Source organism: Mobula hypostoma, chromosome X2 (genome assembly GCF_963921235.1).
Source record: "Mobula hypostoma chromosome X2, sMobHyp1.1, whole genome shotgun sequence".
Classification (NCBI taxonomy): Eukaryota; Metazoa; Chordata; class Chondrichthyes; order Myliobatiformes; family Myliobatidae; genus Mobula; species Mobula hypostoma.
In genome coordinates, this window is record NC_086129.1 from 11,458,946 (window position 1) to 11,484,755 (window position 25,810).

Below are 25,810 nucleotides of genomic sequence, written 5' to 3' on the forward strand. Positions count from 1 at the left end.
CAGAATTAGTCATTCTCTGGAATGTTCCTGGAGCATTTTTCATTCCAAATGGCAGAACATTGTATTCATGCAATCCAGAAGGCGTCACAAAGGCAGAAATTTCTCTACCTCTATCCGTTAATGGAACACACCAATATCCTTTCTCTTTGTAAGAAACTTAGCTTTTCCAACCTTGTCTACACAATCATCCACTCTAGGGATTGGATAAGCATCTGTGTTTTTTACAACATTCGCTTTTCGGTAATCACTCCAATCCAAAGTAGAAGGTCTAATAATATCATTTTCTAACATATACTCAATTTCTTGTTCAGCAAGTCTACATTTTTCAATATTCATATGATATGTATGTTGTTTTATAGGTTTGTTATTACTCACATCTACGTCATGTAAAGCCACTGTGGTTCTTTTTGGGATATCAGGAAATAAATCCTTAAATTTCATAATTAATTGCTTCATCTGCTGTAATTAATTGTCGCTGCTGTGACTGTAAATGAGCCAGTTTCTCATCAATATTTTCCAAAATAGTTGAATTTGTCAATCTGGTTGAGATAATGTTCGGTTTAAAATATGCCTCAGATGGATCAGCTAATAAATTTCCAGAGAGTTCACATCCATCTTTGTTTACAGCAACCACCACAGCTGCAGTTCATTTTTCATGATACAGCTTAAGCATATTTACGTGACAAAGCTGTGTTGGCCTTCGTCTATCTGGTGTTTTGACTACATAGTCCACATCATTAACTTTAGCTACAATTTCATAGGGACCATGAAACTTAGCTTGTAGAGGGTTTGTTTGTATAGGAAGCAGAACAAGCACTTTACCTTCCCGCTTGAATGACCTCATTCTGGCTTGTTTATCATACCAAGTTTTTATTCTTTCCTGGGCTGATTTTAAATGTTCCTTTGCTATGTTGCAAGCCCTTTGCAATTTGTCCTTAAACTTCAAAACATAATCTAGCATATTAACATGTAGGTCATTGTTAACCCACTGTTCCTTTAACAATACCAAAGGTCCTTGGACCTGGTGACCAAACACAACTTCAAAGGGACTAAAGCCTAGGGACTCTTGTACCGACTCCCTTACTGCAAATAAAAGCAAATGATTCTTCTCATTTTCAATACAGAATGTCCTAATCATGGTTTTGAGGGTAGAATGGAATCTCTCTAAGGCTCCTTGGGATTCTGGATGATATGCAGACGACATAATCTGTTTAGCTCCCAGATTGTAAACTACCTGCTGGAATAATCCTGACATAAAATTACTCCCTTGATCAGACTGAATTTCTTTAGGCAAACCAAATAAAGTAAAAAACTTTTTGAGAGCCTTCAACACAGTTTTGGCTTATATATTTCTCAGTGGTATTGCCTCTGGAAGTCTAGATGCTGTACACATGATAGTTAGCAAATACTGATGGCCAGCTTTAGTCTTTGGTAATGGGCCAACACAATCCACAATAACTTTAGAAAAGAGTTCACCAAATGTAGGAATAGGCTGCAGTGAGGCCACTGGGGTGACCTGATTAGGTTTATCCACAACCTGACAAGTGTGACAAGTCCTGCAAAATGTTGCAACATCTTTCCTTAAACTAGGCCAGAAGAATTGTTTTAATACTTTGTTCACAGTTTTCTTCACACTTAGATGGCCACCCAAGGGTTCACTATGGGCCAATGTTAAAATCTCATTCCTATAGTCTTTAGGAACTACAACCTGGTGAACATTTGCCCATTCCTCACTTGCAAGAACATCAGGTGGTCTCCAATTCCTCAGTAACACTCCATCTTTGAAATAATACCCTACGGGCACTTTATCAATCTTTTCACCTGAGAGAGTTTTTTCTCTTAAAGCCTCAATCTCAGGGTGTCTGCTCTGTTCTGCTATAAACTCCTTCCTAGACAGAGAAAAATCTTTATTATCAGATTTAATACCTGGATCCTAGTGAAACAATGAAGGCAGAAAAGTCCCTGATAAGTCGTCAAAATCTGATTCCCTATTTGGGCTATCATGAGTAGCCGAATCATGCTGCACAGGACCATCGGCATTGGCAAGTTTCTTGGCTCTAGCTCGAGCCACTGCACATGAGGGATAAATGTTAGGGTCTATCTTTGAATCATCATTGATTAGTTTAGTTGTCGGCTGCACTGCAGGAACAACTTTACCACCTGCTAGGTCATTTCGTAACAACAAACCTTCCACCAGTAAACTGGGCCATAGTCCTATTTTAACAAGTCCTGAAATTAACTCTGACTTCAAAATTACCTTGTGCAGAGGTACAGGAACAATGTCGCACCCAATACCTCGAATAAGATTTACCTCACCAGCAGCAGTCTAATCACCAAACCTTAGAACACTGTCTAACATAGGTGACTGAGAAGCCGCAGTATCTCAAAGAATTTTACACCTCAGACTTCAACTACTGCACAGAGTCTTGTCATCTTCAGAAGTTTTCGGATGACTCTGCCATAGTTGGATGCATCAGCAAGGGAGATGAGGCTGAGTACAGGGCTATGGTAGGAAACTTTGTCACATGGTGTGAGCAGAATTATCTGCAGCTTAATGTGAAAAAGACTAAGGAGCTGGTGGTAGACCTGAGGAGAGCTAAGGTACCGGTGACCCCTGTTTCCATCCAGGGGGTCAGTGTGGACGTGGTGGAGGATTACAAATACCCGGGGATACGAATTGACAATAAACTGGACTGATCAAAGAACACTGAGGCTGTCTACAAGAAAGGCCAGAGCCGTCTCTATTTCCTGAGGAGACTGAGGTCCTTTAACATCTGCTGGACGATGCTGAGGATGTTCTATGAGTCTGTGGTGGCTAGTGCTATCATGTTTGCTGTTGTGTGCTGGGGCAGCAGGCTGAGGGTGGCAGACACCAACAGAATCAACAAACTCATTCGTAAAGCCAGTGATGTTGTGGGGATGGAACTGGACTCCCTGATGGTGGTGTCTGAAAAGAGGATGCTGTCTAAGTTGCATGCCATCTTGGTCAATGTCTCCCATCCACTATATAATGTACTGGGTGGGCACAGGAGTGCATTCAGCCAGAGACTCATTCCACCGAGATGCAACACAGAGCGTCATAGGAAGTCATTCCTGCCTGTGGCCATCAAACTTTACAACTCCTCCCTTGGAGGGTCAGACACCCTGAGCCAATAGGCTGGTCCTGGACTTATTTCATAATTTACTGGCATAATTTACATATTACTATTTAACTATTTATGGTTCTATTACTATTTATTATTTATGGAGCAACTGTCACGAAAACCAATTTCCCCTGGGATTAATAAAGTATGACTATAACTATGACTAATTTTCACCGGTACCAGGGTTGACCCTTCCTTTACTGAAACAAACCCATCTGACGTAAAATGAAGGAATTCTTTCCTAACCTGACCAGACGTTTTAGCCTTTGACAGAGCTTCATCAGAGTGTTCAGAACCCCATGGGTTCACAGGCATTTCAGCCTTCTGAGCACAGGCATCTGGAACTGCCTCCTTTTCCCTCTTCTTTTTCAGAAAGAAACAGCCATAACATGACCAGGTTTCCAACAATAGTGACAAGTAGGACCAGAGGGCTTCCTCTTTAATTGTTTCCCTTCATCCTTACCTTTGTCACTAGTCCCAGATTTAATTTCTGGTTTACCCTGACTATCTATGCTACTCTTTTGGAAGGTCTTACTCGGGGTAAACTTAAACTTGTGGGTTAAGGCAAACCCATCTGCTAATTTAGCAGACTCTTGCAAAGTAGTGGTATACTTTTCATCTAAATATGCTTTTATGTCATTAGGGGCACACATCTTAAATTCTTCAAAGGGCCACAGTTTGAGGATAGAGGGGAAGCCTTTTAGGACCGAGATTAGGAAAAACTTCTTCACACAGAGAGTGGTGAATCTGTGGAATTCTCTGCCACAGGAAACAGTTGAGGCCAGTTCATTGGCTATATTTAAGAGGGAGTTAGATATGGCCCTTGTGGCTACGGGGGTCAGGGGGTATGGAGGGAAGGCTGGGGCGAGGTTCTGAGTTGGATGATCAGCCATGATCATAATAAATGGCGGTGCAGGCTCGAAGGGCTGAATGGCCTACTCCTGCACCTATTTTCTATGTTTCTATGTTTCTATGTAAAACCAACTCTTTCAAGTTGTCAAAACCACCATCCACATTTTCAGATGTGCACCAGTAGTCAACACGCACAAACTTCTCATAAGCACATTCCACATAAGTCTGGTTCACAGATTTCCTCAAATTTCTAAACCTTTGCCTATAGGCTTCTGGAACCAATTCATAGGCTTTAAGTACAGCCCATTTCACGATCTCATAATTAGCTGCATTTCCAATTGATAGGGCAGAATAAGCCTTCTAGGCCTTACCCTTAAATAGACTCTGTAACAAGAGAGGCCAGCTTTCTTTCGGCCACTTTAGGCTCTGAGCCACTTTCTCAAAGTGCTGAAAGTATTTATCAACCTCAGTTTCATCAAATTGAGGGACCAATTTAACTTCCTGACTGGCAACAAACTTATCACCAGAGTCAAATATTGGACCCCCTTGATGTAACTTCTCTATCCTCTCTAGCTCAAACTTTTTTTTCTCTACTTCTTCAGCTGAAAACCACCTCTGTTTTTCTTGTTCTTCAGCTTCAAGCTATTTTTTTTTGTAGCTCAATCTCGAGCTGTTTTCCTCTTAACTCAGTCTCGAGCTGTTTTCCTTTTAATTCAGTCTCGAGCTGTTTTCCTTTTAACTCAGTCTCGAGCTGTTTTCCTTTTAACTCAGTCTCGAGCTGTTTTTGTTTTAACTCAGTCTCGAGCTATTTTTCTCTTAACTCAGTCTCGAGCTGTTTCTGTTTTAACTCAGTCTTGAGCTGTTGTTGTCTTCGCCTATCCTCAGCCTCCTTCTTTAGTTTTTCCAACTTGTACTGGAGCTCAAGATCACTGGGTTTACTTTCAGAAAACCTGTCTAACACCCCGTCTTCAAACTTCCTCAAAGAAATATAGTGCTCAGCTATTATCCTCTGAATCTGTACCGTTTTCATATCCTGTTTTACCGCAGTAAGTCCCAGCTCCTTAGCAATAGCCAATAAGTCGTCCTTTCTGGCATCCCCCAGTGCCTTAGGGTCTGGCGATGCCAGAAATGCCCCAATATCCATTGCTGCTGGTTTCCCCACACAAGTCAATCAAAAGCGTAGTAGCCAATGAGATCGATAATCAATCAATCAATGAGCTCCAATTTTGTTCATATCCTGGACGAGCCCCCAATCTTGTCACAATTTTGTAATGAACTAGCAGCAAGAGATGACAAATTGAGTGGGGTTTTAGTATTAAAACCACTATATTTATTTACATCTACTCAAAAATATAGAAAATTAAATAAACTACTTTCTTAAACAGAAGTTAACAGTGTTATGGGTCTATAGCTCCCAAACAGTCAAGCTTAGAACCCGTTCTTTACAAATCTTACTCAAGCACAGTCTTAAAGTGGTAGTTCAGAGAGTCCCAGTACTTCACGAAATAGGTGAGAGGAGAGACTTGTGGATTCACAGTGCAGCGAAGAGGCGATCACATCGAATTCCAAAGATTCCACAGCTAGCGAACGAAGAAACGATTACCGAAGATCCCAGCAGAGCAATACTGTTCCGAAGTCCACGAAGAGTGATTTCACAAAATGACTGTCATGAAATCCACACCCATGGATCGTACGAAGAACAGACACATTTCCACAAAGCACAATGATTAACCCAATCCTTTGGGTTTCGGTAAGCATTAGACTTTACCCTTCTCGATCGTGAGCTGTTCCCGGATAGCTCAAAGTCTGCACTCTCTCTCTCTTTCCTTCGACTCCTTCTCAGCACTGTCCACATTTCTTTTATATCGTCGGCATACATCATAAGGTAATGCTCACAGAAATGAAACTGTGGATGCTCAGTAAAACGAATCTGGGGACACATGATGTCCACAGTAAACGAAGCTATGGGATCCCAGGAAAACGAAACTGTGGACTCGTAACAACATAAACAAATAGGGATAGAGGTAGAGAGAGGTAGAGAGTTAGAAAAGTTGAGAGGTAGAGGGAGAGGGACAGGGAGGGAGGGAGGGAGGGAGAGAGATAGCGAGAGAGAGAGAGTGTTGTGACATTTGTACGAGTGACTGTACAGCATATACAGTGGCATGCAAAAGTGCGGGCACCCCTTGTCAAAATTTCTATTACTGTGAATAGCTAAGCGAGTAAAAGATGACCTGATTTTCAAAAAGGCATAAAGTTAAAGATGACACATTTCTTTAACATTTTAAGCAAGATTACTTTTTTATTTCCATCTTTTACAGTTTCAAAAATAACAAAAAAAGGAAAAGGGCCTGAAGCAAAAGTTTGGGCACCCTGCAAGGTCAGTACTTATTAACACCCCCTTTGGCTTGTAAATGCTTTCTGTAGCCAGCTAAGAGTCTTTCAATTCTTGTTTGGGGGATTTTCGCCCATTCTTCCTTGCAAAAGGCTTCTGGTTCTGTGAGATTCTTGGGCCGTCTTGCATGCACTGCTCTTTTGAGGTTTATCCACAGATTTTCGATGATGTTTAGGTCGGGGGACTGTGAGGGTCATGGCAAAACCTTCAGCTTGCGCCTCTTGAGATAGTCCATTGTGGATTTTGAGGTGTGTTTAGGTTCATTATTCTGTTGTAGAAGCCATCCTCTTTTCATCTTCAGCTTTTTTACAGATGATGTGATGTTTGCTTCCAGAATTTGCTGGTATTTAATTGAATTCATTCTTCCCTCTACCAGTGAAGTGTTCCCTGTGCCACCGGCTGCAACACAAGCCCAAAGCATGATCGATCCACACCCGTGCTTAACAGTTGGAGAGGTGTTCTTTTCATGAAATTCTGCACCCCTTTTTCTCCAAACATACCTTTGCTCATTGCGGCCAAAAAGTTCTATTTTAACTTCATCTGTCCACAGGACCTGTTTCCAAAATGCATCAGGCTTTTTTAGATGTTCCTTTGCAAACTTCTGACACTGAATTTTGTGGTGAGGATGCAGGAAAGGTTTTCTTCTGATGACTCTTCCATGAAAGTCATATTTGTGCATGTGTCACTGCACAGTAGGACAGTGCACCACCACTCCAGAGTCTGCTAAGTCTTCCCGAAGGTCTTCCGCAGTCAAATGAAGGTTTTGATTTGCCTTTCTAGCAGAAAGGATCCCATTTGAGGTGGCGGAAGTTACAGAGAATTATATGTTGGACCCTGAAGCTGGTGGGGTGGTAGGATCCCACCACTAAACACATCTTTCCCTCCCCCTGTCTCTACTTTCCACAGGGATCGCACCCTTCGCAATTCCCTTATCCATTCGTCCCCACTGATCTCCCTCCTGGCACTTATCCTTGTAAGCAGAACAAGTGCTACACATGCTCTTACACTTCCTCCCTCACTACCATTCAGGGCTCCAGACAGTCCTTCCAGGTGAGGCGACACTTCACCTGTGAGTCGGCTGGGGTGATATACTGTGTCCAGTGCTCCCAATGCGGCCTTCTATATATTGGCGAGACCCAATTAGACTGGGAGATTGTTTCGCTGAACACCTATGCTCTGTCCACCAGAGAAAGCAGGATCTCCCAGTGGCCACACATTTTAATTCCACATCCCATTCCCATTCTGATATGTCTATCCACGGCCTCCTCAACTGTAAAGATGAAGCCACACTCAGATTGGAGGAACAACACCTTATATTCCATCTGGGTAACCTCCAACCTGATGGCATGAACATTGACTTCTCAAACTTCCACTAATGCCCCACCTCCCCCTCGTACCCCATCCGTTATTTATTTTTATACACACATTCTTTATCTCTCTCTCCTTTTTCTCCCTAGGTCCCTCTCACTATACCCCTTGCCCATCCTCTGGGTTTTCCCCCTTCCCCCTTGTCTTTCTCCCTGGACCTCCTGTCCCATGATCCCCTCATATCCCTTTTGCCAATCACCTGTCCAGCTCTTGGCTCCATCCCTCCCCCTCCTGTCTTCTCCGATCATTTCAGATCTCCCCCTCCCCCTCCCACTTTCAAATCTCTTACTAGCTCTTCCTTCAGTTAGTCCTGACGAAGGGTCTCGGCCCAAAACATCGACTGTACCTCTTCCTAGAGATGCTGCCTAGCCTGCTGCATTCCCCAGCAACTTTTATGTGTGTTGCATAATACACTAATCTTGCTTAAAATGTTGAAAAGAATGTTTCATCTTTAACTTTATGACTTTTGGAGATCAGTTCATCTTCTACTCACTTAACTATTCACAGTAACAAAAATTTTGACCGGGGTGCCTAAACTTTTGCATACCACTGTACATCTGTTGGACCTTCCAACTTAATAATATTATGGGAGCTCAGTTGTAAGAAGGGGTGTCTGTAGTCTGGCATTGTTAATCCTAGAACAGCCTATGTTTGGAACACCAAAGAAGACTGCAGAACACTGAAAACAGGTTTCTAATCGAATTTTTATTAATTTGTACCGAAAATTTGAAATATACATATTCTATAGATCATCATTTTACTCTGATTCTAACAGACAGACAATCAAGAAACCCATGTCATTTATTTTCTTGTGTCACCAGATAATGCTGCCGTACACAGACTTTATTTCAATACAAAGGAGTCTTCATGAAGCGTCTTCCGATCTTCAGAAAAAAATTGTACGTTCTTTCCATTGTTTATTTCATTTCTTGGAACTACTGAGTACTACTGCGAAATTGATAATACATATGGTAATTATGATGAGACCAATCACCAAGGCGGCTATGTTTAAGTATTTTGCAATTTTGGATGATTTCTGTGCTTCAGTTGTATCTCCCGCCTTAGCAGCATTTTCACACTGAAAAATAAAGAGCACCTTGATAAGAAACATTGTTCTGCTTTACTGAAACTTTCAGATAATCACAATACAGTCAGATCTCAAGATAAAGATATATTAGATCCCACTGGAGGAACTCAGCAGGACAGGCAGCATCTATGGAAAAGAGTAAACAGTCGACTTTTCGGGCTGAGACCCTTCATCAGGTCTAGGGTGTCTGAAGAAGTTTAAATCTTCCCAGTCCTGATGAAGGGTCTCAGCCCAAAACTTTGGCTGTTTACTCTTTTCCATAGACGCTGCCCGGCTTGCTGAGTTCCTCCATCCTTTTGTGTGTGTTTCTCAGATTTCCAGCATCCGCAGACTTTCCCTTGCTTGTGATACATTAGATCCTGATGCTTCTGTGATCCAAAGATCCTTTGGAAGTTAAGACCGATGTACAAAACTTATTGCTTATGGCTGTTTGATTGAATGTTACAAGAGAAGGACTTAAACCAGAAGCACTGTGTTCACAGAGCCCACAACATTGTCAAGGGCCCTCCCATCCATCCCACAATCCCTTTGGCCTCCTACTGTCAGGCAGAATGTACCACAGTGTAAGAACAAGGACTGTAAGGCTGAGTAACAGCTTCTTCCCTCTGAACACCCTGCTACCACCCAGTACACATTATTTATGACAGTGCCAGGAGCAGAACACTGCTGTATATTTAACTATATGTCATATATGCACTTTATCTGCTAATATTATTGCGTTGGGGTGGAGATACTGTATGTCTCTACCAAAGGAAGCGTAATGACTCCTTCCCTCCGCCAGCCTGCAGTTCACCCTCGGGCAAGGTGTAGCACCTGCTTAGTCCCCCCAGTCAGGGTCAGGTGAAGCCACAGGAGGAGGTGGTGGATGGTCGTATGAGCAGCTGGTGCATATCACAAGTCCTGGTTATCCGACCACTGATGCCAGGCAGACAATGTCTGAAGATTACTGATAGAGGCTGGGGTAACCCGTCTTGTAAAGACACTGCCCAGAAAAAGGCAATGGCAAACCACTTCCGTAGAAAAATTTGTCAAGAACAATTCATGGTCATGGGAAGACCGTGATCGCTCACATTATATGACATGGATCATAATGAACAAACAGTTACTGTGCTAATATTATTTTATGTTCTGCATGTGATATGTAGACTGTGCTTTGCACTTTTGTTGCAGAGGAACATTTAGCTGCAAAGATGTGTACAGTTGAATGACAATAAACTTGAACCTGAAGAAGGGATGAACAACAAAAGAGCAGAGAGAACAAAGATAAGACAAGCAGGAAAAATAATGTCTTTCTCATACTCAATCAAGGTAACAGCATTCCAATGATAATATTAATCTGCTACTGTACACTAAGAAATAAAGACAACAAAATTCCAGTGATAATAATTAACCTATAAAATATCAAGATGCAACTGGCGTGTCACCTACTACAGAAATTAAAAAAACTTCTGGAAAAATATATCTAGGGTGTCTATAAGAATTTTGCACAGTATTATAGATGAGTATACAAAAATACAACAAACTCTAGGAAAGTTAACCTGTAAGGAAAGTACACAATACACCCTAATTTCAACAGATATTTAGAAAAAAAGAATGATATAATTTTGTACATTATTGAGCAAAATGTAACACACAGCCGCTCGTGGCAACAAGTTCCATAGATTTGCCACCCTTCAACTAAAGTAATTTCTCCATATCTCTGTTCTAAATGGACGTCCTTCAATCCTGAAGTCGTGCCCTCTTGTCCTAGACTCCCCTACCAATGGGAAATAACTTTGCCATGTCTAATCTGTTCAGACCTTTTAGCATTTGGAATGTTTCTATGAGATTCCCCCTCATTCTTCTGAACTCCAGGGAATACAGCCCAAGAACTGCCAGATGTTCCTCATACGATAACACTTTCATTCCTGGAATCATTCTCGTGAATCTTCTCTGAACCCTCTCCAATGTCAGTATATCCTTTCTGAAATAAGGAGCCCAAAACTGCACACAATACTCCAAGTGTGGTCCTTATAGAGCCTCAACATCACATCCCTGTTCTTATATTCTATACCTCTAGAAATGAATGCCAACATTGCAATCGCCTTCTTCACAACCAACTTAACCTGGAGGTTAACCTTTAGGCTATCCTGCACAAGGACTCCCAAGTCCCTTTGCATCTCTGCATTTTGAATTCTCTTCCCATCTAAATAATAGTCTGCCCATTTATTTCTTCTGACCATACATTTTCCAATATTGTATTTCATTTGCCACTTTCTTGCTCATTCCACTAAACTATTGAAGTCTCCCTGCAGCCTCTCTGTTTCCTCAACACTACCCACTCCTCCACCTATCCTTGTATCATCGGCAAATTTAGTCACAAATCCATTAATCCCATAGTCCAAATCATTGACATACATCATAAAAGGCAGCGGTCCCAACACCGACCCCTGTGGAACTCCACTGGTAACCGGCAGGCAGCCAGAATAGGATCCCTTTATTCCCAATCTCTGCTTTCTGCCGATCAGTCAATTCTCCACCCATGCTAGTAACTTCCCTGCAATTCCATGGGATCTTATCTTGCTAAGCAGCCTCATGTGCGGCACCTTGTTCAAGGCCTTCTGAAAATCCAAGTACGACACATTACTGCATCTCTTTTGTCTACCATGCTTGTAATTTCCTCAAAAAACTGCAGTAGGTTAGTCAGGCAGGATTTTCCTTTCAGGAAACCATGCTGGCTTTGGTCTATCTTGTCATGCGCCTCCAGGTACTCTGTAATCTCATCCCTAACAATTGATTCCAACAACTTCCCAACCACTGATATCAGGCTAACAGGTCTATAGTTTCCTTTCTGCTGCCTCCCACCCTTCTTAAATAGCAGAGTAACATTTACAGTTTTCCAGTCATCCGGTACAATGCCAGAATCTATCGATTCTTGAAAGATCATTGTTAATGCCTCCGCAATCTCTCCAGCTACTTCCTTCAGAACCTGAGGGTGCATTCCATCAGGTCCAGGAGATTTATCCACCCTCAGACCATTAAGCTTCCTGAGCACCTTCTCAGTCGTAATTTTCACTGCACATACTTCATTTCCCTGACACTCTTGAATGTCCGGTATACTGCACATGTCTTCCACTGTGAAGACTGATGCAAAATACGCATTCGGTTCCTCTGCTATCTCTGCATCTGTCGTTACAATATTTCCAGTGTCATTTTATATTGGTCCTATATCTACCCTCAACTCTCTTTTACCCTTTATGTACTTAAAAAAGCTTTCAGTATCTTCTTTGACATTAGTCACCATCTTCCTCTTATAATTCATCTTTTCCTTCTTAGTTTCCTTCTGCAAGTTTTTAAAAGCTTCCCAATCCTCAATCTTCCCACTAGCTTTGGCTTCCTTTTATGCCCTCTCTTTTGCTTTTACTTTGGCTCTGACTTCACGGTAGTGTCCTTTTTCCATTTGAAAATTTCTTCTTATTTGGAATATATCTGTCTTGCACTTCCCTCATTTTTTGCAGAAACTCCAGCCATTGCTGCTCCCTTTCCAGTCAACTTTAGCCAGTTCCCCTCTCATACCATTGTAATTTCCTTTATTCCACTGAAATACCGACACACTGGAATTTAGTTTCTCCTTCTCAAATTTCAAAGTGAACTCGATCATATTGTGATCACTGTTTCATAAGTGTTTCTTAACCTTAAGCTCTCTTATCACCTCTGGATCATTGCACAACAGCCAATCCCCTAGTGGGCTCAACAACAAGCTGTTCTCAAAAGCTATCCCTTCGACATTCTACAGATTCTCTCCCTTGAGGTTCAGTGCTGGCCTGATTTTCCCAATCCACTTTCATGTTAAGATCCCCATCAGAGATGGCCACTGCATCATACTTGCCAATCTGTAGCTGTTAAGTTATTTATCACCAATAACTTAGCAAATAATTAAATATATTCCAGAAGCTTGACCTTAGCATGAAGTGTATTTACGACATAAGAGAAAAAGTAAACAGTATAAAGCTACTGGTGCTTCATACGTGATGAGAGCTGGGTGGTGACAGAGAGCTCTTATTCTGATTCAAAAATAGAATCTGAAATAATCAGTGAATGCTGGAGTCACCCAAGTCAAAGAGCACCTGTGAACTGAGAAACAGAATTAATAGTTCAGGTTCAAAATCTCTATCATATTTAAATTAATGTTCCCCTTAGCGTTACAAAGTGCGTTGCTCCTCTGACTTCTGTTGATGTAGATATCAACACCCTTCATCTGGACCATCGGCGTGAAACGTCGATGGTTTATTCCCCTCCATAGATGCTGCCTGACCTGATGAGCTCCTCCAGCATTTTGTCTGTGTTGCTCTGGATTTCCAGCATCTGCAGAATCGTTATCTGTAACAAGATTTAGTGCACAAATGTACAAAGATTGTCCCATGGTTTCTGGGAGCAGAAATGAGATCAAATAAAAGTCTCAAATACAGCAGACATTGCACCTTCTGGAAAACATCCAACGCTGGGAACAATGAATGGTCTGCTATTACCTGTTAAAATACTTTTACGTTTATTCTGTGAGATGGAATTTAGGACATTTAGACAAAAGAAAAATGCAAGAAAAGCACAGGGAAAGCTGAAGATAAAGTTGAAATATCGTCATTTTATTTACATTTAAAGTGAAAATGCCAAGAACTGAACTCATTATCCATTTCACAAAAGAAGTCAAAGATCACATCACCAACCTTGAAAGAATAAATAGTTGCCAGGACACCTAATGGTAAACAGCAGCAGATGAGACTGAATATTGACCAGTTTTTGTAAGATTGGATATTCGCAGAATCATGGTTGCGACTTTGCATCTTCCCTCGGCCTCAGGACAGTTCTGGTGCTCCCTGTGATATGGAGAAGTTGGTGAAATGTTCTGTGTGACCCAGTTTTTATATGAACTCCTTACTTCCACATTGACCCAAATGTGATTGGTACATATTACGACAAATATCACATTGATTTTGGCAACCCATCAGATTATATCTAGTAACCCACTGATTGCTGTTTCCGCCCTGGGGACAATGATCACTTAAGTTGAGTCATGAGAGGCTCCAGTTTCACAACACAGCCAGGTGCTTTGAGCCAAAGTTTGAAAGTTGTTGCCACTGCACCTCATGAGGGGTCCCTAATTGAAAAACCTCCCATTACATTTCTTAGAGCATTGAACATAGCACATAGAACATTACAGCACAGTACTGGCCCTTTGGCCCACAATGCTGTACCAACATTTTAATCTACTCTAAGATAAAACTAACCCCTCTGTCCTACATAGCCGCCCAGATTTCTATCATCTATATGTCTATCAAGAGTCTTTTAGATGTCCCAAATATATCTGCTTCTACTAGCAGCCCTGACAAGGTATTCCATGTAGCCAACATTCTGCATTAAAAGAAAAACTTAATCCTGCCATCACCCCTATACTTTACTCCAATCACTTTAAAATTATGCCTTCTTATATTAACGATTTGCACTCTGGGAAAAAGTCTCTGGCTGTCCACTCGATCTATGCCCCTTATCTTGTACACCTCTATCAAGTTGCCTCTCAACCTCCTTGCTCTGAAGAGAAAAGCCCTAGCTTACTCAACCTGCCCTCATGTTACATGCTGTCTAGTCGAGAAAGTATCCTCGTACATATCCTCTGCACCCTCTCTAAACCTTCTGTATCCTTTCTCACTTCTTACTTTGAATGTCTGTTCCTCAAATTTTAGTGGTGGAATACTTAAACTGCTGAACTAACAGCCTCCAATAATTCAGAGACTCATGTTTATAACAACTTATGGCAACAAAAGTTAGAGTTTCTGAAAAAGAAACACTTGTCATAGTAATGATTACCAAACCAGGGACAGGCAGTGGGGTAGCTGTATGGTCTCGGCCGTAGTAAGGACAAGGCCTTAAACCGCGGTGGAGTCAGTGTGCTCTGCCAGAATTGATGTGGCGTGGCGTCCATGCTGGTGTCCGTGCTGCCCACCCCCCACCAAGTGATTACTCGGCAGAAGACAAACTCTATTGTGTTTGACTGCAGAATGCTACAATGTTCATGGACTCAGGGGCTTGGACTATATATTTTTTTGTGTGACTGTATTTTATTGATATCTCATACATGCTTGATATCTTATATGTACTATATGTGCCTTGTGTTGTGTATGACTGTTGATACTGTGTTTTGCACCTTGGCCTCAGAGTAACACTGTTTCGTTTGGTTGTATTCATGGATATTTATGTATGGATGAATGAATATTAAACTTGAATTAGAATATAAACTACTGGGATGATGTAAAGCCCCATCTGTCCTTAAATGGAAGAAGTCTACAGTGCTCACCCAGGCTGCCCTGTATGCGGTTCCAGACCTACATCAATGCTGAAGAGAAAGATATAAGAAATAGGAGTAGGAGAAGGCCACCTAGCCTGTTGAGCCTGCTCCACCTTTCAATAAAGTCATGGCTGATTTGCCAATGGAGTCAGCTCCACTGCCCTGCCTTTACCCCATAACCCTTCATTTCTCGACTTTGCAAAAAATTTACTAATTGTATCTTAAAATCCAATCGAATTCCACAGCGGCATGGTGGCATAGTAGTTAGCAAAATAGTTTACAATAACAGTGACCTGGGTTCAATTCTTGCTGGCTGCCTATAAGGAGTTTGTACGTTCTTCCCATGACCTTTGTGGGTTTCCTCCGGATGCTCCGGGTTCCTCCCACAGTCCAAAGATGTACTGGTTAGTAGGTTAATCGGTCATTGTAAATTAGGGTAGGGTTAAATAGGGTAGGTTAATTATTCCTTGTAAATTGTCCTGTGAACTGGCTAGGGTTAACTTGGGGATTGCTGGGCGACATAATTCGAAGGGGTGGAATGGCCTATTCCACGCTGTACAAAACCATAGACCATAACACCATAAGATATAGGAGCAGAATTAGGCCAATTGGCCCATCGAGTCTGCTCCAACATTTCATCATGGCTGATCCAATTTTCCTCTCAGCCCCAATTTCCTATCTTCTCCCTATATCCCTTTGTGACCTGACCAATCAAGAATCTATCAACCTCTGCCTAAAATATACAGAGATCTGGCTTCCACAGCTGACTGTGGCAATGAATTCCACAGATTCACCACTCTTTGGCTAAAGAAATTCCTCTTCATTTCCATTCTAAAAGGAAACCCCTCTATTCTGAGGTTGTGTCCTCTGGTCTTAGACTCTCACACCATAGGAAGCATCCTCTCCACATCCACTCTATCAAGGCCTTTCACCATTTGGTAGATTTCAGTGAGGTCACCCTTCAATCTTCTGAATTCTAGTGAATACAGGGCTATCAAATGTTCTTGATATGACAAGCTGCTTAATCCTGAAATCATTTTTGTGAATCTCCTTTGAGCCCTCTCCAGTTTCAGCATATCTTTTCTAAGATAAGGGAGCCAAAACTGTTCTCAATACTCCAGGTGAGGCTTCATCAGTGCTTTATAAAGTTTCAACATTACATCTTTGCTTTCATATTCTAATCCTCTTGAAATGAATGCTAACATTGCATTTGACTTCCTCACCACAGACTCAACCTGCAAAGTAATTTTTGGGGAACCCTACACAAGGACTTCCAAGTCAACCCTTTCATTTCTTCCACCAAAGTGCATAACCATACACTTCCTGATACTGTATCCCATCTGCCATTTATTTGCCTGCTCTCTTAATCTGTCTAAGTCCTTCTGTAGCCTCTCTACTTCTTCAAGACTACCTGCCCCTCCTATCTTCATATCATCTGCAAACCTTTCAACAGAGCCATCAATTCTATCATTCAAATCATTGACATATAACATAAAAAGAAACGGTCCCAACACAGACCCCTGTGGAACACCACTAGTCACCGGCAGCTGGCTAGAAAAGGCCCCTTTTATTCCCTCTCTTTGCCTCCTGCCAATTAGCCACTGCTTTATCCATGCTAGAATCTATTTTGTAACAAGCTCATAGCTTGTTAAGTAGCCTCATGTGTGGCACCTTGTCAAAGGCCTTCTGAAAATCCAAGTACACAACTTCAACCAATTCTCCTTTGTCTATCCTGCTTGTTATTTCTTCAAAGGATTCACACAGATTTGTCAGGAAAGATTATCCCTTGAGGAAACGATACTGATGATGGCCTATTTTATTGTGTGCCTCTAAGTACCCTGAGACCTCATCTTTAATAATCAACTCCAAAATTTTCCCAATCACTGAGGTCAGACTAACTGGCCTATAGTTTCCTTTCTTCTGCCTCTCTCCCTTCTTGAAGAGTGGAGTGACATTTGCAATTTTCCAGTCCTTCTGGAACCTTTCCAGAATTTAGTGGTTCTTGAAAGGTCATTACTAATGCCTCCACAATCTCTTCAGCCACCTCTATCAAATCTCTGGGGTGTATTCAATTTGGTCCAGGTGACATATCTACCTTCAGACCTTTCAGTTTCTCAAGAGTCTTATTTCTAGTTGTGGCAACTTCACACACTTCATGACCCCTGACACCTTCATATGGTTAGTGTCTTACACAGTGAAGACTGATGCAAAATACTTACTTAGTTTGCCCACTATTTCATTGTCCCCATTACTACCTCTCCAGCATCATTCTCCAGTGCTCCGATATCCACTCTCACCTCTCTTTCACTCTTTATATATCTGAAAAACTTTTGGTATCCTCTTTAATATTATTGGCTAGCTTACTATCGTATTCCATCTTTACTTTCTTAATGACTTTTTAACTGCCTTCTGTTGGTTTTTAAAAGCTTCTCAAACTAATCTAACTTCTCTAATCTAGCTTCTCTAACTTCCCACTAATTTTTGCTTCATTTTATGCTCTCTCTTTGGCTTTTAGGTTGGCTTTGACTTCTCTTGTTAGCCATGGTTGTGTTAATTTTCCTTTAGAGTATTTCTTCCTCTTTGGGATGTATATATCCTGTGCCTTGCGTATTGCTTCTAGAAATTCTACCATTGCTGCTCTGTCCTCATCCCTTCCAGTGCTCTTTTCCAATCAATTCTGGCCAACTCCTCTCTCATGCCTCTGTAGTTCACTTTCCTTCCCTGTAATACTGTTACATCTGATTTTAGGCTGTCCTCAAATTTCAGGGTGAATTTGATCGTATTATGATCACTTTCCCCAAAAGGTTCTTTTATCTTAAGTTCTCTATTCAATTCTGGTTCATTGCACAACACCCAATGAAGAATAGCTGATCCACTAGTGGGCTCAACCACGAGTTACTCTAAAAAGCCATCTTGTAGGCACTTTAGAAATCCTCCCTCCTGTAATCCAGCACCAATCTGATTTTCCCAATCTACCTGCTTAATGAAATCCCCCATGACTATTGTAACATTGCCCTTTTAGCGTGCATTTTCTATCTCCTGTTATAATTTGTAGGCCACATCCTTACTACTGTTTGGGGTTCTGTATATAGCTCCCGTCAGGGTCTTTTTACCCTTTCGGTTCCTTAGCTCTATCCACAATTATTCAACACTGTCCAACCTTATGTCACCTTTTTCTAATAATTTGATTTCATTTTTTACCTACAGAGCAATACCGCTCCCTCTGCCTTCTTGCCTGTCCTTTTGATACAATGTTTATCATCGGACATTAAGCTCCCAGCTATAATCTTTCAGCCATGATTCAGTGATGCCCGCGACATCATACCTGCCAATCTGCAACTGTGCTGCAAGTTCACCTACCTTATTCCATGTACAGCACACATTCAGATACAACACCTGCAGTCCTGTATTCACCCTTTTCGATTTTTTCCACATTTTACGTTGCAACTCATCCTATTGATTACAGTTTTGCCCTCCGCCAGCCTCTGTTTGTAAACCAGCTACCTCATCTTCAGCACTATCATCCACCTTCCCTACACTAGTCGTACCATGCTCAACCTTTTGATTCCAACATCTGCCTCCACAACCTCTCCACTAACTGTTCTGGCCCTCTGGTTCCCATCCCTCTGCAACTCTAGCATTGGAATAAATAAGTAAATGAACAAACAACCAGCAAATAGATAAATAAATAAACAATTTTAATGGGGTGATGTTGAAATAATTCCATAATGTTTTACTAACTATGATGCCCAAAGTAAAGCACGTGGATTGAATTGAATTGAATTGACTTTATTTCTTACATCCTTCACATACATGAGAAGTAAAAATCTTTACGTTAAGTCTCCATCTAAATGTGCAATGTGCTTTCATTGTAATTTATAATTATTTATTATAAATAGAACAGTCAATGTAATATAGAGTACACTCAGATCAGCGTGAGTTGATCAGTCTGATGGCCTGGTGGAAGAAGCTGTCCCGGAGCCTGTTGGTCCTGGCTTTCATGCTGCGGTACCGCTTCCCGGATGGTAGCAGCTGGAATAGATTGTGGTTGGGGTGACTCGAGTCCCCAATGATCCCACAGGCTCTTTTTACACACCTGTCCTTGTGAATATCCTGAATAGTGGGAAGTTCACAACTACAGATGCGCTGGGCAGTCTGCACCTCTCTCTGTAGAATTCTGTGATGGTACAGTTCCCATACCAGGCAGTGATGCAGCCAGTCAGGATGTTCTCCCTTGTGCCCCTGTAGAAAGTCTTAGGATTTGGGGGCCCGTACCAAACTTGCTCAACTGTCTGAGATGAAAAAGACGCTGTTGTGCCTTTTTCACCACGCAGCTGGTGTGTATAGACCACGTGAGGTTCTTGGTGGTGTGGATGCCGAGGAACTTTAACTTTACCCTCTTAACCCCAGATCCACTGATGTCAATAGGGCCTAGCCTGATGAGAGTTTGTAAGAAGTTTGTATGTTTTCCCCATGGCTGCGTAGGTTTCCACTCTGTGCTCCGGTTTCCTTCCAGGTTCCAAAGACGTATGGGTCAGGGTAAGTAAGTTGTGATGGCGCTGGAAGCATGGCGACATTTGCGGGCTGGCCCCGATGCAAACAATGTATGTTTCAATGTACATGTGACAAATAAAGCTAAACTTTATCTTTAAAGAAGGTGAGCAAGAGAACACAAGGTCTAAATTGTGTAATGAAATGTCATCCACATTCCAATATAAATACCGTTGGTCTTCAGTGGTCTTCACTAGCCATTGTTTCCATGAAGAAACACTGACCAAGGAAGACCATTGTATCTTGTTGACCATCCATCTGTTGTGAGCTATAAGCTGAACATGTAAGCATAGCACTTACACTAACACTGGGAAATCTTCTTGGCAGCACTATTGTAAAGTGCTCCATGTTGATCACTTTAAGGTATGTGACAGTATTCGCAATAAGTTTGCATCACACTTAACTGTCAATGGGGACAGTAATGAAAACATCCTGTGCAAGACAAGTTGCTGTAACATATCTACGGTTACAAGAAGAGGAATTGGTTTGAGAAATTTCTATCATCTGTATTTTAAGTTTGGGTGTTGGCCTTTTAACTACATTCCTTCATACTTGCACTGGCTCTTTATTGGGGGGGGGCGCGCGGGATTTAGACCATAAGACATAGGAGCATAATTAGGCCACTTGGCTCATTGATTCTCTGACTGCACCACACACCGAACCTTGAAGTGGATGTGCTACAGCATCCATATTCAGAATACAAGACCATCCCTTTAGAACAGAGATGAGGAGGCATTTTTTTTACCCAGAGAATGGTGAATCTGTGGAATTTTACGTAAGGACCTTAGATCACATTTTTTCCCATTCTAATGTTTGATCTGAACAACAAATGTACACTACAGGAGTGTACATAATAAATTGACCCCAGGAGTGGAACCCAGTGTGGTCTTCTGCATCCGTAGCCCATCCACTTCAAGGCTCGATGTGTTGGGTGTTCAGAGATTCTTTTCTGCACACCACTGTTGTAAAATGTGGTTATTTGAGTTACTGTCACCTTCCTATCAGCTTGAACCAGTCTGGGCATGCTCCTCTGACCTCTCTCGTTAACAAAGTATTTTTGCCCACACAATTGCTGCTCACCAGATGTTTTTGTTTTTGTTTTGCATATCATTCTCTGTAAACACTAGAGACTTTTGTGCATGAAAATTCCAAGAGATTAGCAGTTTCTGAGATACTCAAACCACCCTGTCTGGCACCAACAATCATTCCATGGTCAAAGTCATTTAGATCACATTTCTTCCCCATTCTGATCTTTGGTCTGAACAACAACTGAACCTCTTGAACATATCACAATGCTTTTATGCATTGAGTTGTTGCCATATGATTGGCTGATTAGATATTTGCATTAATAAGCAGGTCTATAGGTGTACCCAATAAAGTGGCCACTGAGTTTATACCCAATGACATTGCCATCTCCGGCAATGAGTTCCATAGATTCATTACCATCTGGCTGAAGAAATTCCCCATCATCTCTGTTCTAAAGGGATGTTATTCTATTTTGAGGCTTTGCTATCTCTCACTATAGGAAGCATCCTCTCCTCTATGCAGGCCTTTCAATATTCGATGGGTTGCAATGATATCCCCCCTCATTCTTCTAAATTCCAGTGAGTACAAATGCTCCTCATACACTATGCCTTTAATTCCCAGGATCATTCTCATGAACCTTCTCTGGACCCTCTCCAATGCAAGTATTTTTTTTCTCTGATAAGGGGCCCAAAAAAGCTCATGATTCTCCAAGTGCAATTTGACCAATGCCTTATAAAGCCTCAGCATTATATCCTTGCTTTTAGAACCTTGTTCTTTGACGAGTGCTAATATTTCTTTTCTTACTACCAACTCAACCTGCAAGTTCCTTTGCACCTCATATTTCATAATTTTCTCCCATTTAGAAAATGGCTTTATTCTTTTTACCAAAGTGCATGACCATACACATCCCAACACTATGTGCCATCTGCCATTGATTCAGTCTACACTCCCATGGACTTGGAAAAATAGGTAACGCAATCAAATCATCTCCCATCCCAGGCAAAGAGTCACAGCACAAAAAAAGGCCCATCAAATCCGTGCTGACCTGGTCTACTGCCTAGTCCCATCTACCTGCATCCAGACCATCATCCTCCATGCCCCTCTCATCCATGTACCTATCCAAACTTCTCTTGAAGTTGAGTCATTCTCTGTCCTCTCCCCTTTCATCAGCAAAAGATATAAAATGTCAAGCAGGCTCTTGGAGAACTGAGCAATGTTATCAGGGGAATGTCAACTCAGACCATGAGAGGCCTGCGTCGGGCATTTTCATGCCTTACAAGGCGCAGATTGGAAGTCTGTGTGGGGCGCCACTCCTCACACGGACTAGAGCAATGTGTGGACACAAACACGCTGCCACAGCTGAGGCTTGAACAAGCGACCTTCAGATCACTAGACGAACGCCTTAACCACTTGGCCACTTGCCCAACACAAACAAGCATGTTATCAACAGGCATGAAACAGCACATCCTGATGTCTTCTCCATCGTTTTGGGGATTCTAACCAGGTCAGATTGAAAAAGCCACTAAATAATTATTATTAACAACTAAGTTGTTACACCGAGTTCAAGAGTGCCTACCGTGCTATTCCATGCCCTCACTTCGGGAAGTCTGATCAAGTGAAAGCGAAACCCAATCTCAATGTCGGTGGTTGTGAATTATGCACATTTCTCCCAATTACCTTGCACTATACTGACAAGCAAACAAAGTGCAAAAGAAGATGAACAGTGCAAAAAGAAAATACCACTGAGAACCTGAGCTGTTTGGAGTGCTTGAAAGTGAGTTCATGGGTCACAGATATGAGCACTACTGGACAATAGTCGTCAAGGCAGATCACACTGCTCTTCTTGGGCACTGGTATAATTGTTGGCCTTTTGAAGTAGGTTGGAACTTCTGACCGTAGCAGTGGGACATTGAACATATCCTGAAATATTCCCGCAAGTTGGTTGGCACAGGTTTTCAAAACTTTACCTGGTACTCCATCCGCTACCTTGCGAGGGTTCACCCTCTTTGAAAGACAGCCTGACATTGGCCTTTGAGACAGAGATCAGAGGGTCATCAGATGCTGCAGGGATCCTCATAGCTGTAGTTGTATCCTCCCTTTCAAAGTGAGCATAAAAGGTGTTGAGCTCGTCTGGTAGTGAAGCATCACTGCTGTTCATGATGTTGGATTTTGCTTTGTAGGAAGTAATGTCCTGCAAACCCTGCCAGAGTTGATGAGCATCCAATGTCACCTCCAACCTCTCTCGGAATTGTTCCTTGGCTCTTGAAATATCCCTCTGCAAGTCATACACAGTTTTCTTATACAAGCCTGGGTCACCAGACTTAAATGCCACAGATCTAGCCCTCAGCAGATGATGAACCTCCTGGTTCGTCCATGATTTTTGCTTTGGAAATGTAGAATAAGTTTTCATAGGCACACACTCATCCTTTAATGAAGTCGGAGTCATCGAGACTCGAAGACAACTCCCTGAATACAGTCCAGTCCACCGATTCAAAGCAGTCCTGTAGGCGCTCTTGTACTTCCCTTGTCCATACCTTCTTGGTCCTCACTACTGGTGCTGCAGTCTTCAGTCTCTGCCTATACTAAGGGAGTAGAAATTCTGTCTCTTGGTTTGTACAAGCTGAGGCCCAATTTGCTCCTGACATCTGCGCCGACAACACGAAGTTCTACTACGTGGTAACATTGCTCAGCAATTTTACGGCAGAAGAGTGGTGAGTCTGCTTGGACACCATAAATACCAATCACTGAAAACTCACCTTTTACAGACTTTTGGACTATTGGAGTCTGAGCGCGCCAAACAGTTGCTCTCCTTACCCAGCCTCAGCGATGGTAAGCCTTCAGTGTTAATAGACCATAACACTGTCTCGCCTGGGAAATCACCAGCCTTGTTTTATTTTTAAAGAACTCTTCATGCAGCAAATACCTAATCAAGTTCACTAATGTATCTGTGAAGGACTATATGGAGCTTGCTAAAATGGCTGATAGTCTACACTCAGCTAGGCAGCGGTGCATCATTCCCCCTCCTTTCATAGTCATATTCATAGTCATACTTTATTGATCCCGGGGGAAATGGTTTTTGTTACAGTTGCACCATAAATAATAAATAGTAATAGAACCATAAATAGTTAAATAGTAATATGTAAATTATGCCAATAAATTATGAAATAAGTCCAGGACCAGCCTATTGGCTCAGGATGTCTGACCCTCCAAGGGAGGAGTTGTAAAGTTTGATGGCCACAGGCAGGAATGACTTCCTATGACGCTCTGTGCTGCATCTCGGTGGAATGAGTCTCTGGCTGAATGTACTCCTGTGCCCACCCAGTACATTATGTACTGGATGGGAGACATTGACCAAGATGGCATGCAACTTGGACAGCATCCTCTTTTCAGACACCACCGGTTGTCAGAGAGTCCAGTTCCATCCCCACAACATCACTGGCCTTACGAATGAGTTTGTTGATTCTGTTGGTGTCTGCTACCCTCAGCCTGCTGCCCCAGCACACAACAGCAAACATGATAGCACTGGCCACCACAGACTCGTAGAACATCCTCAGCATCGTCTGGCAGATGTTAAAGGACCTCAGTCTCCTCAGAAAATAGAGACGGCTCTAACCCTTCTTGTAGACAGCCTCAGTGTTCTTTGACCAGTCCAGTTTATTGTCAATTTGTATCCCCAGGTATTTGTAATCCTCCACCATGTCCACACTGACCCCCTGGATGGAAACAGGGGTCACCGGTACCTTAGCTCTCCTTAGGTCTACCACCAGCTCCTTAGTCTTTTTCACATTAAGCTGCAGATAATTCTGCTCACACCATGTGACAAAGTTTCCTACAGTAGCCCTGTACTCAGCCTCATCTCCCTTGCTGATGCATCCAACTATGGCAGAGTCATCCGAAAACTTCTGAAGATGACAAGACTCTGTGCAGTAGTTGAAGTCCGAGGTATAAATGGTGAAGAGAAAGGGAGACAAGACAGTCCCCTGTGGAGCCCCAGTGCTGCTGATCACTCTGTCGGACACACAGTGTTGCAAGCACACGTACTGTGGTCTGCCAGTCAGGTAATCAAGAGTCCATGACACCAGGAAAGCATCCACCTGCATCGCTGTCAGCTTCTCCCCTAGCAGAGCAGGGCGGATGGTGTTGAACGCACTGGAGAAGTCAAAAACCATGACCCTCACAGTGCTCGCTGGCTTGTCCAGGTGGGCGTAGACATGGTTCAGCAGGTAGACGATGGCATCCTCAGCTCCTAGTTGGGGCTGGTAGGAAAACTTCCCTGCCTCTACAAGCCCAGTAAGCTAGGCCCCCAAAATAAGGACGCTCGCGGCTGTGAAACAGATGATGTGGGACCTGTGTTTTTACCGTGCTCGCTTGGGTTCGAACACTAGGAAGTGCCAACCACCTTGCAGCTTCGTCAGTGTCGGTGTATCAGGACATAAGAGGTCCGTGAACACTGTGGGTTCCAGCTGCCAGTGATATCTACCGTTCAATACGGACACCCTTTCAGGGTGACGCTCCTATGTGACACGGGTGCTCAAGTGAGTGTGCTGCCAGCATCGCCTATTGATGAGAAGGCAAAGAGCGATGAAACCTCACTGGATCCAGACTTACGGGACATGACGGGTGATGCTCTGCTTCAGTGGGCAATGTTACACATGGGACTTCATCCTGGCTAAAGCAGCTAGACCTCTGCTCGGTACAGATTTCCTGTGTGCCCAAGAACTTTTAGTTGATCTTAAGAACTGCCAGAATGTGGATGTCACGGACTTTGGGTCATTGCCCTGCTCCCCCTGTAAGTTCCCCACAACGTCTCTGTCAACGTGCACCACCGCATGTGAGTTTGCTCGACTGTTGGGTGATTTCCCAAACCTCACTAAGCCCACATTCCCCACTGCAGTCACAAAACATGGGGTTGAGCACCACATTCCCACAACTGGTCTGCCAGTCCATGCCCAAGCATGTGGACTGGATACAGAAATGTTGGTAACCATGAAGGCTGAGTTTGCCAACATGGAAAGACTTGGCATTGTATGTTGGTCGAATAGTCCCTGAGCTTCACCCCTCCATATGGTCCC

General features: G+C 42.5%; 1 long non-coding RNA gene across 1 annotated transcript; it reads right to left on the reverse strand.

The window, feature by feature from the left end:
* Positions 1 to 8,441: 8,441 nt before the first annotated feature.
* Positions 8,442 to 13,820, reverse strand: LOC134340825 (uncharacterized). The gene is made up of 2 exons (XR_010016645.1): positions 13,546 to 13,820; positions 8,442 to 8,833 (listed from the first exon to the last, which is right to left on the reverse strand). It is a non-coding gene; the product is annotated as an uncharacterized LOC134340825 (long non-coding RNA).
* Positions 13,821 to 25,810: the final 11,990 nt, after the last annotated feature.